This window comes from Pangasianodon hypophthalmus, chromosome 2, assembly GCF_027358585.1.
Source record: "Pangasianodon hypophthalmus isolate fPanHyp1 chromosome 2, fPanHyp1.pri, whole genome shotgun sequence".
NCBI classification, from domain to species: Eukaryota; Metazoa; Chordata; class Actinopteri; order Siluriformes; family Pangasiidae; genus Pangasianodon; species Pangasianodon hypophthalmus.
Window position 1 is genome coordinate 21,166,544 of NC_069711.1, and position 13,628 is coordinate 21,180,171.

General features: G+C 37.8%; 1 protein-coding gene across 1 annotated transcript in view; it reads right to left on the bottom strand.

The window, feature by feature from the left end:
- Positions 1-12,431, bottom strand: part of pde4ba (phosphodiesterase 4B, cAMP-specific a) — a 150,780-nt gene extending 138,349 nt beyond the window's left edge. The window contains exon 1 of the mRNA XM_026923618.3: positions 12,160-12,431. The gene's annotated coding sequence lies outside the window, so the exon portion shown is untranslated. The remainder of the gene's footprint in view (positions 1-12,159) is intronic.
- Between the last annotated feature and the right edge of the window lie 1,197 nt (positions 12,432-13,628).

Below are 13,628 nucleotides of genomic sequence, written 5' to 3' on the forward strand. Positions count from 1 at the left end.
TCAGTCAATTGTCCAAATACCTTTGAGCCCCTGAAAATGGAAGTACTTTGCTGAAAATGGCTGTAATTCCTAAATGGTAAATGCCGTATTTTTGTGGAACCTCTTAAAATAAAGCTGAAAGTCATCTTGATTGTTTTATTTCAAATCCATTGTGGTGGTGTATAAAAGCAAAATCACAAAAACTCAGTCATTGTCCAAATACTTCCGGACCTGACTGTAGCTCGCTAACTAGCTCTCCATATGTTATTACATTACATTACCACTTTGTACCTAAGATTCCAGGCAAGCAAAACATAAATTTACGAAGTGTCCATATAGATAATTACCTTCATTTGTGCTTAAACTTAAGCTGATAGGCAGCCAATTTTGATGCAATACTATATAAACAGAAGTAGAACACAGTATTTTTCATGTGTGATATTTGTTTTAGAAGAACCTGAGACTGTAACCAATCTTCATATTTTGTTTTCTTCGACAATAACGAAATCATGACTAACAATCACATACTGAGTCTTAAATTGAACCCCAAAGGCACTATGAACATGGCTGCATAAAAGATGCATTATTCCTCAGAAAATTGTCCTCATGTGCATCACAGCATGAGTCACAGAACTGATACTGGTCTAAATTATTATTTGAAGATATTACACATCATATTTTAATAATAGTGGATTGGTCACAATTTACTATGTTCTGCTTAACTCATGTATGTATTGTGACATACTAATGTTGTAAAGCTTCAGATGAAATATCACCTTCAATATTAAATGTAAGAGAATCATTGCATCTAATCTGAAAAATAACAAAGATTTGAAGATAATGGGTATTACAGTTGTCAGTAGAAACATTGTGTACACAGCTTATCAGGTAAGCCTACCATATACATGACTTCATACATATACAATTACTGGCTGCAGGTTTATTTAATTCTACAATATAGACATATATAATATATACAATATATAGGCTCCAAAGCAACTGGCAAGCAAAAATATGGCACAAAAATCAAGCCAAGTCTTAGGCCAATGGTTCATATGATACACTACATGGTGTTTTACGTGACAATATTTTGAAGTTAAATAGTTCAAATGTTAGATTTTTACTAGAATTCTTAAATCAATAACACTGACACTGTCTAGACAGCACAAGTTTGATTTAGATAAACTTGTAAACCGGGTCAACCAATTCATGGACATGGTCGGGGTGGATCTTAAGGCTATAGGCAGGAACACTTGGTCGTGAGGCGGGAGTACACCCTGGCTAGAACAGCAGTCCATCACATTTCACATAATATAATTTTATCCCTCTGTCTAGTCATATGAAATGGATTTGGGGTTTTATTTTAAATGGAATTCTACATATAATTTCTTTCCCCGCTCTTGTTTTTCAGTCATTAATTAACTAACAATTAATTTCTGTTAGTAGGAACATCATGCTAGCCTGAATAATGACCAGCGATGAAGCTTTTTTATTCAGAGCCTATCACCAAGTACTGAATTCTTGGATATTGGCTTGAAAACAGCTCTGTGTTTCAATGGACTCATTTACATTCAAATTGAAAGTAGTTTACATGCCGTTTGGAACATATTTCAAAGGATGAGAGGCTAGTTATCTACTTGACTGTGAAGTGAGACGCAACAGAGATGCTGAGTTGTGTGCGAAAAAAGTGTGGCTGCGGGCATCCACAAGATCACTTACAAAAAACCCACACCATGCTTTTTTTTTCTTTTATTCAAACTGCCAAGCAAAGTTAATTATGCGAAGAAGCGCTCACTAAAGACAGGCTTCACTGGAAGAAAAGAAGATGATCAGAAACCAGTAAATCATAAAAACTGAGAGCTGAACATGCGTTTGGAAGATTTACATTAAGCTAAATCTAAAATCCATAGTGTTACAACAGCGTTCAATCCAGTGTCCAGCATAGAGCTTAGGACATAACAAAACAACTCAAAATAGAACCAATTTAGGGCTTGTCAACTTTGTAGGAGTCATTTTGTGCTCTCAGGCTCTCAGATGTTCAGTCTTAACAAACTTAAAAAAAACAGCAAGGATCTATAGAGTTCCTATAGACAGGTTCCTAGGATTCCCCTAAAACAAAACATCAAACTCAACTGACTGATAAACACAATGAGGGTTTATTGGTTTCCTCAAGTTTACCACTTTATATTCACATATACCACAATATCCATATAATGTTTACACCTAGTTTTCTAGAAATAAACGAATGAGAAGTTGCTGTCTGCTCTATATGTTGTATATGTTCTATATGTTGTCTAGTTTTATATGTGTTCTTTCTAATATGTAAGAGACCTGTATGATGGATGATTCACATCATCTAGCAATAAACATATTAAAAACCTTATTTATTTAATGAATAGAAATGTATGGTCTTTGATATGATGAAGCTTAGAGATATTTATTTAACATTTATTGAAGGAGTCTCCAGTGTCAGTGCTTTGTAATGGTTGGAGAAAATCTTCAGGATAGACGATGTTGGGCCTTGCTGTTTGTAACAGGACAAGCTGCATTTTTGTATTATTAACTTCAAGAGAGAGAAAAACAGAGTGGCTGGTAGGTGATAGGTGATCTAATGTAGGTGATAAAGAGAACTATTATCATTCGCAGACAGTCCAAGACAACAATAACTATAACAATAAATGGATAAGAAGTATGGCATGTCATTGTATAATAAGTGCAAAAGTAGTAACTGTTGGCAAATTGCTGTGGTATAAGAGGAATAAAATATTTCTGGACATGCTGTTGTAAGAAATAATTAACATCAGGGTGGTAACAGATCATACCACATATATATTGCTGATTATTTTCCTATAACAGCATGTCCCCAAGTGTTTTATTGCTTACATAATCATGAATGATCCAATAATGCTATGAAGATCATGGTTCATAGGAATCCTGAGGCAAGAGTTTAATCAAATGTGTGAAAATGTGTAAAAATGTTATTACAAACGTCACCCAGTGAAAAAAGGGGCTTTGTGTTGAACTGTAATGACAGGTGACAGGTGATAGATATTGTATACCACTAATTATCTGTTAATTTATCAGAAATAATTTTAATCTGATCATAATCTACATGCGAAAGAAATAGGAAGACATATGAAACAACTGAACATTAAAAATGAAAGCATTAAAAATAAAGAAATAGAACATAGGAGACTATTCTGGGAAGTATTCACCACTTGAAATCTTTCCCCAAGTAGCTCACCCTGCTGCCACTTTTTCATTCCGCAACAATTCATCTTTCAGTTCAGACAGCTTTCATCTCCTTGTTACCTATGGTTCCCTTCCAATTTGTCTCTTTCCCTTCCCATATCTGACCTGCTGCTCATTACAGGTAGAGATGTGGAACTGCTAAAAGGACAGACGGTGGAAAGAGAGGACAGAAGGTCCATGGGGCAGTGTTGGTTCCAGACAAAACCGTTCCAGATGACTGCAATCATGGCAAAAGTTCCAGCTTTTCTAAAAGCCTGGAGATAAGAGAGGGATGAGAGCAGGACAGGGGAAAGTTTGCTTCTCAACTGAAACAGATCTATGTGGAAGCAATTATTCAATGTTCTATTATGGATCTATGTGGAAGCAATTATTCCATGCACACCCGCAGGTTCTATAAAAGATCATATTAAACAAGATACAATAACTAAATCCATATTTGACTCAATTTCCTTCCACCTCACGAAGACATGCTGATAGGTAGACTGGCTACATGGAATTGCTCCAAATGATAAAGCTCAATACTGAAGATAATGAAGATGAATGAATGAATGAATGAATGAATGCACAAGCACCCATGTATATTCTTTACTTTTTTAATCTCAGCTATCCATATTAAATGACTGGTTTCCAGCAATTTGATTAAGATGCAGTTACTTTGTCATCTAAATGAAAGTTAATGCCAGAGATCCCAATTATGGAAAGAAATTTGCATCTAGAGTTCTCAGCAATTTCCTGTGATACTGTACCACCGCATCAACGTCTGGGATGTCAAAGAGTACATTTGGCAATATTCTTACCATGTGGAATGCTAGATTATTCCCTCTGTCTCAGATCCAGTAGACGGGAGACTTGGCTTGCAGGTGGAATTGGCAATTCAGTTAGTAATCAGTCTCTGACTTCTGTCTCGTTTCTCATTCATGAAGACACCAGATGGTGTGTGCCATCAGTTTGACCAAATCAAACCACCACATACTGAAGGAAAAATAATCTTACTGTCTAAATGTGAGACTCAAATACAGCCACAGTTCTCTATAAACACAAATATTTAGAATTCAGACTCCAACAAATATGCAATCCATCAGTTCAGCACATTTATTCCACAGCACTGCTGAGTTCTTGATTCTGATTGGTCAGAAGGTGTTGAATAATTTTCTGTAACAGCATCTCTCACAGTTATGCAAACTGGTTTATACTAATGTTGTTGTTCTTTCAGCTGCTCCTATTAGAAGTCGCCACAGCAGATCACCTTCCATTTGTCCATCCGCGTATCGATTTGGCACAGGTTTTATGCCGGATGCCCTTTCTGATGCAACCCTCCCCATTTATCCAAGCTTGGGACCAGCGCTCAGAGTGCTCAAACCCACGATCCTGAGATCAAGAGTCCCATGTGCTACAAGGGCTTGTACAATGGAGGCTCAATACAGGGTGTCCTAAACGTCTCCATACATAGGGGACTATGTTTGCCAGCACCACATCAGTTGTGCCTTCATCAGTGGACGTCCACTTCTCAGATGGTCTGCAACACTTCCAGTCTTTTTGAATTTGTTAATAAGTTTGGCAACAGTGTTGTGTGTGATGTGTTTGTCATGTTTCCTGTTAATTACAGTTCCATCGCAACCTTGTGACAGCTTCCCGATCCAGCCATGAGAATGATTTCAATCTGTTCTTCATTTGTCAAAGGCATTCTTAAAGGCTATCTGAAGTATGAAACTGTGTATAAAATTTTTGCTAAAAAAAAATGTAAATTTGTGTAAATTTAAAAAAAGTGTAAATTTCCCCTATGTATGGAGACTTTTGGGATGCCCTGTATAATCAAAGACTAATGATAAATTGATTTTTTTTTTTTTAAAAAAGTGTTGTTATTAAACAGACATCTCACAGTTGATACAGTGAAGCCTTCTGTAAGGAGATATTTATTTAAAATTCATGAAAGGAGTCTCCAGTGTCAGTGCTTTGCAATGGTCAGTAAGTTTCTTGATAAAATAAGAAGTTGTTTATTAACATTTTGGAGGGGGGTATGAGAGGCTGGTGAGAGTTGATACCTGCTATAATGCACGTGATAACAGGAACTAACATGTTTCATGACGTTCCACAGTTTTAAATGTAATTATAAATGATCAGACGGATGAATCATTGTTCTTTAATAAAAGAACATTTGTAATCATTAAGGAACTGCTGTGGTATAAAAGGAATAAAACACTGTTTGTGCCCATCAACCCTAGCATTGATTAGTTTCCTATAACAGCACACTCTGTCAAATAGGGCTGCATAATATATCAAAATTATCAAAATTATCGAAATATCACAAATGTAAATATCACGATATGCATATAAAACTGAATGATTTTAATACTTCAAAAAGTTACGAAAAGTCAAAGTTTTTAGACGCAGACGGCAGAGAATGCTTTCTTTTCCTCAAAACAACATGAAACATGTATGTTGGTTATGTCATTTTCAGTTTTTAAATATATAAATATATATAAAAATCTCATTTAAATTGATTTTACACACTTACAGCATTATTGTACCGCATATCGCATTATTCAACAAGTTATCGCATATCACATTTTTCTTCAATATCAATGCAGCCCTACTGTCAAATTTTATTCAATACTTCTCACATTCTATGTATTTTTTTTCTACTTCTACCCTGCTAACCTGTGTAAACATAAAGTTGGCACTGCAGCAAACGGCTTGTGGTCGTCCAGAGCCAAAGCGATGTGAGCAGCATCTCTAACTGCCAGTCTTTTAGAGATTATCTTTACTGGAACATATGGCTCCGAATCAGACGGTCAATCAAGTTCTACTAATGAGTAAACTCTTCTAAAGCACACAGAGAGTTTTAATGTCAAACAGACTTAATGCTTGCATTACTAAAAATAATAACAGTGAACTGGGTAATAAAATGAGTGTTTGCCTGAGATGATAAACATTCATTATGTAACCGAAATTACTTATAATTAAGAGTATTAAAATAACTATATCATGTTCATATCTTTCCTCTAGCAAACCATTTACTAATGAAACAAGCTTTGAATCAGCAAGCAGTATTGGCTTGCAGATTAAATAATTAATATTTCATAATTATTCTGAAATTGAAAATCAGTCTGTGGATTCATCGGTGGCAGCAGTTCCTATGTAAAAAAAAAAAAAAAAAAAAAAAAAAGGAAAAAAAAGAAACATTACAAAAAAAAAAAAAGGCAGGACACAGTGTCAGGTTCACAATGCTCTTTGCTGTCTTTTCCATTTTTTGTTTTGTTTTCCACGGAAATACTGTATATTTATGAGCAGACAAGGGCTGCAAGCAAACTGACAGAAGAAAGAAAATGAAGCGGGCAGAGAAGACACTTCATGATGCATTATCTGCTTCCAAGTTGGCTTGGAGAAGAAATGGCTTCTCTGTCCTCACACAGAGATCACATACTTCACCCGCAGGAGACAACTACGCTCTCGATACACTACACAATGTCATGTGAGCTTTCAGAGTTCAGTCCTCTCTCTGTTACAAACAAAGACCCACAGTATCTTAGATGTCAAACCCTGCTGTTTTATATCAGCCCTGATGTTCTGCCTGTGTCCATCTCCAACAGCAGCTCAAGGCCATACAATCAGGCTGAACATTTTCATATGAAAATAAATTAATAATAGCAGCCTTGACAGCCTTCACAGTGTGCTGTAATGTAAGTTGGTGCAGCTGATTTTGCACATTTTATTACCTGCTTTCTTCTGTTCCCAAATGTAAAACATAGTGTGGTTGGTCTATTATCAATAATATGAATAATTAACACATCATCCGCAGTTATAAACATAAAAGGTGAATGTGTTTGAATGTGCTATGCAATATGTCTTAATTACATCTTCCTTGGTCCTTGATCCAAGCTAACTTGGCATCTCATTTAAAAAAAAGTAATAGCTCGACTGCGTCCCCTCTACAGTAGCTGATGGATTATTACAGATTCCAGTTTAAGGGGTTTTGTTTCTATTCTCTTATTCTGTCCTCAGGTCTCATCAGAACTGTAGCCCATAACTTTGGAAGATCATCTAATGCCTCCAGTCATTGATATAGGAAACCTAAATGCTACATTAGCCACTGTGGGAAACTTGGGCAAAGCACACAGGCTAAAAAAACATATTAAGTTTTAGCTTATTATTAAAAGCTAATTTAAATGTACAATGAGAAATTATCATACATAACCTGACAGTTTTTAACTAGTTTTCTGCTGCTATTAGAACTTTGAAATCTACTATACACATTAAAATAATAATAATAATAATAATAATAATAATAATAATAATAATAATAATAATAAATCAGAAGCCAGTAGATTTTTTTTTGTATTCATATTCACGTATGAATACATAGCAACAAGATCACCTAAAAATCACAAAGTATACGCTTCAAAATACATTTACAAGAATTTTCTAGGTAAAGCTAGCCTCAAATTACTTCCATCATGATAAATACAGGCTGAGAAAATAAATCAATGGTACTCAGTTACAAATCCAACTCCAAATCCAGTTACACAGCTAATCCTACTGATTCACATCCACTAGCAAATATTAACTGTGAATTTAACTTAAATATGAACTGTGAACTGACGTTGAGTTAAAGAGGAGCTAAAAAATATTAAACAGTAATAAACAGAAAACTCACCTTGCCAGCAGCTATAATCCTCCTTTAACTCCTACATAAATTCCCTCATAATTTGTAAGAATGTTCACGGGTAAAATGTTATTCTGTTCTTTTGCTTGAGGTGTCAATGATTCTTACATTGTGGCATTTTCACAAAAAAAAAAAAAAAAAAAAATTCTTCACAGACTTCACAGCTCTAAATCAATAGGGACAACCTAGAAAGAGGACAACACTGCAGATGTGTCGGTTTTAGCCCAACACTTCTCTTACATGGTTAAAAGTGTTAATACTACATTTACCACAGTTAGTGCTATCTATATTTCACCAACACATTAAAGTAAATTGTAAATTAATTTACAACTTCAAAACTTTACCCGTAATCATCAAATCGTGAATGGAGATCTGCATTGTAATGAAGTGATTAAATAATTGTACAATAAATTCAAAGCCTGTGACACTTGAGTGACTAGTGATGGTCTGATTCCTTCTTCAAAGCAAAGCAGAGACATGAAAAGGCTAGATAATCTCATTCTCATTTCAATGTCTACAATGTTAGTTCATCTAATGAGTCATCACAGCCTCTCAACAGCAGGCCTTCGATTTCCAGTTACCGTAAGCAACAAGGCAAATCACGCCAAGCGGCATCATTTTCCAATAAGAAAAATGGTGTAGCTGTGTTGCTCAAGGTAAGATTTCTGTGTAGCTCAAGGAAAGATTTCTGTGTAGCTCAAGGCAAAATTCAATGGCCTAGCCTTTGCATGAATTATATTCTGTTACTACAGTGCTGTAGAAATTTCGAATCTGATTGCTCAGAAGGTGTGGATTAATTTTCTATAAGAGCACAGCTCTGACAATAGCACCTGCTCCATATTAATGCGCTTGTTCTGATGCGTTACAGTTTCTACAGCAACGGCTACTTCATCGGCACTTGTAATGCGAAAGCACCACACAATCTAAACCCTATAATAAATGGATTAAAATGTATTGTTATTTAACAAAGAAAAACATATAATCATTGATATGGCGAAACTTTCAGTAAGGAGGCGTTTATTTCACATCTTTGGAAGGAGTCTCCAGTGTCAGCGCTTTGTAACATCATTCATTCATCTTCAAGTAACCACTGTATCCTGGTCAGGGATACACACATTCAGACCTAGGGGCAATCTAGCATTGCCAATCTGCCTACTTGCATGTTTTAAAGCTGTTCCTTTAGGTTTTCCACTATGTGAAAGTCTTCAAGACTGAGGACACTGTGTTTTGCAGTTTCTGTATAACATGACAAGCCGCATTTGTTTGTCTTATTGTAGTGAATGATAACAGTTTTGTGGATGTCCCACAACATTAAATGTAACTACAAATGGATAGAAAGTACTCTGTATTGTTCTTTATGAAATAAAACAGATATCTAGCTTTGGCAAATTGCTTTCGTATAAGAGGAATAAAACGCTTCAGGACATGCTGTTATAGGAAAATGATCAACTTCTTAATCATAACACAGTATATTAAATGTTTGGGAATGTTCCCTCTATAATCTCTCATCTAATGGAAAAAATTACACTTGCCATCCTCTCGGTCAGCAGAACATCATAACATAACAGTCAGTGAAGCCGGGCAAAAGCTAATGGATATCATCGACTTCACAGCCTAAAAGCTTCTGTATGTAATGAGAGCAACATATGGATCAGCACAACCAGGACAGAAAGCAAAAATCACACGGAGATGACCTCATCACTAAGAAAGAAACGCCGAGCCATGAGGCAAAATGGCCTGCTGAGCCCAGACCGTTTCTCAAAAGCAGCCTATAAGGCACAGGGTGGCTGTTCACGAGAGGAGGGAATCAATCAGCGCCGACTTGTTACACATTTCAGACAACCCACTCTATTTGTTTGCAGGACGGATCATAAAATTGCAATGTAGCACTTTAATGCACGGTTCATATGTCACATCTAGTTTTGATAACACCTGCAACATGTAGGCATGTAAGCCATTCACGCGTGTGCTCTCAAAAAGGAAGAATTCATAAACTGCTGGACAAAAACATGTGAATGCTCTGTTAATAGGTCAGAATTAATAAGCATAAACTGCTTTTCTTTCATAAAATGTGCTGCATAATTGCTCTGTAAACGTAAAGGTCAGTTTGGGCGTTAAGCAGATTTGTAGCCCTTTAACTCACAAGCAACAATTTGCTCGTTGTGTTGCGAATTCTCTTCACACAGGTCACTGAGGTGTAAAATGTAATTAATACGGCATGGAGCTCTACATTCGTAGAAAACGGGGTTATTTAAGGGTTAACTGGATAATTAATGATTCTTAACCTCCTAAAAGGGTTCTGCTTTCTGAAAGAGAAACACTGTTGTCAAGGGATAACCAGAAGAACATTTCACTGTTCTAAATTTTCTCCGAGTGTAATCAAGAATTAATCCACACATTAATCCATGCAGGTCCTATAAACGTTAAAACAGCAACATTGTCAAACATTACAGCAAAAGGTCAGGGTGAGGAAAATTCCTGTTGTTTATAACATGCTCTATTATTATCTTTAAAGGCTGTGCTCATTTTCAACCCTCATCCCTCCTTCTGCACATCACACCTTCTAGAGGAGCCTACATCTGGAGGAACTTTACACACGTTCACTTGTATAAGACGCCAGTGCATGTTAAATCAGGAAGTGCATCACAAGCAATTGCTTAAAAGACTACATGGGAAGCTTGGCCTCCCATGTGGCAATGAAATGTTTAGCAAAGTGTCTATATTATTCATTACGCTTGGTGAAATTCGATATTTTAGTGAATCAGAATACCAAATAACGCACTGTTCATTCATTTAACACAAAATGAATCTTGTAAACAACTGCCAACGGTAATGAATGAGACTGACATCTCAAACATATCAGCGTTACTCACACTCACAGCTAAGCAAGAGCTGCAGTGGTGGTCAGAAGTGGTGGTAAATTGTGTAAATAAACTGTAAGTATAAAGTTCTGTTTGATCATTTGCATTTTGAATTTTTGTTTGCTTGTTTGTTTATAGGTCTAGCAGCTAGCTGTCACCAGCTTATTGTTAGTTTTGGAAAAGTCTTTCGATGTGCTTACTTATGAGCAGAAATAGAATCAAACAGGATGTTTTTAACAGATGAAACAGATAAATACCTCAATAACAGACAGTGGTGCTTCCCCTATTTCAAAAACCACCAGCTGCCACTGATGTTGCAATCTCTAGCAGGAAAAATGGGGATGTACTCACTGTCATGTTGTGAATTCATACCGTTGTGTATTTGCACATTATGTAGTCCTGTGTACCGTGCTACTGCATTGTTATGCATTGGTCCAGAAGAAACAACATTTTGTTCCAGTGGACAGGAGTTACATGGAGGAATGACAATAAAATCCACTTGAACTGACTTGGTTTGACTTGCTGCACCCCATACTATCTACATTCTGCATTTAGAGGAACTTTATACACTTTGGCTTGCAAAAGATCCCAGTGCATGTAAATCAGGAAGCACATGTAGAAATCTCCAGCAGCGATCGGTTTAAAAAGGTGTACACTCTGTACACATCGTGCTGTGAATTCTCTTCACATAGGTGACTGATGTATAAAATGCATGGCTTTCTGGAGCCCTACATACTATACAAGGGCTGTTTAATGGTTCTCAGCCTCCTGGAACCCTTTCTGATAAAGAAACACTGTTCTACCTGGACAACCAAAGACCCTATAATGGTTCTATATTAGAGTAGCAGTTAATTATTAGATCATGCAATGCATTATAAATACAAAAAAATGACAGCAGAAAGCCAGGATGAGGACATTCTTGCTGTTTATAACATGCACTGTAGCTATATATAACAGCTTTGTGCTTATTTTTCAACCCTGATCCTGAGTTCTGCACATAATACCATCTACACCTTGCATCTAGAGGAACTTTGCACACTTTCCCTCCCATTGCATGCTAAATTGGTATGTGCGTGTAGAAATCTCTAGCATTGATCAGCTCGAGCAAGGGTGTACACACTGTACACACATTTTTCATTTCCAGTCTGCATGCATGCACACACACACACACACACACACCAGCTCCACTGCATGTGCCAAAGCAAGTTCATCATTCACCCTCTCTGTAAAGCTCACTGTTAGAGAATTGCCCGAGATCACCCCGAGCTGATCCGTGACAGGAATCGCAGGGATCTTCCAGATAACCATTTTTTAATAAAACATCCCAGCACGCGCTCAGGCAGCGTGACGATTTTAACAATAGAACAGAAAGCGCGTGCGTGAGCATCCCGGATAGAGGCTTACCTCAAATCTGACTCCACTTTTCTCCCTGAAAGCACGACGCTAACACGGTCCCAGAGCGATAGCGAGCGAGTCTCCGGTGCTCACGGGGCTCAGGGGGCTGACGGACAGACCGGGCTCGGTGCTGTACTCGGCGTGTTGAAGCAGGAACCCATGAGGAAGGGTTAAGCTACTCACAAGCGACCCAACATCAGCGGGAAGTGTCGGGCTGTCACCCAGCCTCCGGGCCGCCTGTCCGTATTAAAAACACCACCTCCCCCTCTTTCACATGCTCCCCTTATTCACACCTCCTCCTCTTCCTCCTCCTTTTCTTCTTCTCCTCACAGTGCTAGTGCTTCCGCTTTAACCACCAGCACCTCTAAACAACGCCAAACAGTCTCCGTTACCATGTAAACGCGTCCACCAATATAAACTAACTAGAGGGCGGGGCATGCGTATGCAAATCAGGTATGTAAACGAAGCGTGGATAGCCACGCCCCATGTTTGTATTCCAGCGCGAGGGCACATTTTGGGTTATCAGTAAAACTGAGATGAAATGATTGTAGGTTTATTTTTCCTTTTTACTTGGTAGCATAGCCCAAAGAACATATGCGATGTAAATGAACTTCAATCTGAAGTTTCAATTTCAATATAAAAGTTTCACTTTGATACAGCTTATCCACATAATGAGCCAATTCACCATCTATAACTTCATTAATTAAATGTCATCCTGATCAGGGCTGCAAACTAGAGCCTGTTCCAGGTACACTGGGCATGACAGGAATACACCCAGAATGGGACATCAGTCTATCACATGGCACCATGCGCACACACACACACACGCTCTCTTTCACACCGAGGGGCGAATTAGCCTAGCTGATCCACTGACGGAGGAAACAAGAGAACCTGGAGGAAACCCAAGTGGACATGCAGAGAAACTTCACACAGACAGACAATCGAGCTCAGGATCAAACCTGCGACCCTGGAGCTGTGATGTGGCAGCACTACCCACTGCACCACCCCATAAGGTTAAGGAATTGTTCAACCAAAAATTCAATTTAAACAATTTTTATCTCACTCCTCTACCAAAATGTACAGTACCTATATTCAATACAAATAATCGACACCATTCTGGTACAAACTCAGGTTAATATCATGCTGTTGTTGCTCTTTCGGCTGCTCCCGTTAGGGGTTGGCGCAGCGGATCATTGGTCCACGTATTTTGATTTGGCATAGTTTTATGCCAGACGCCCTTCCTGATGCAACCCTCCCCAATTTTATCCAGGCTTGGGACCGGCACTGAGAGCGCACTGTTGCAACCCCAGCCACTGGGGTTGGTTCCCTGGCCAGGAATCGAATCCAGGCCACAGGAATGACAGGCCTGTGGCCTTACCTCTAGTCCTCCAGGGACCCAGGTTAATATCATATATGGTTAATTAAATGTATTACATTATATTAACCATATAGCGTATAGGTTTCTTCCTCAGGGAGTT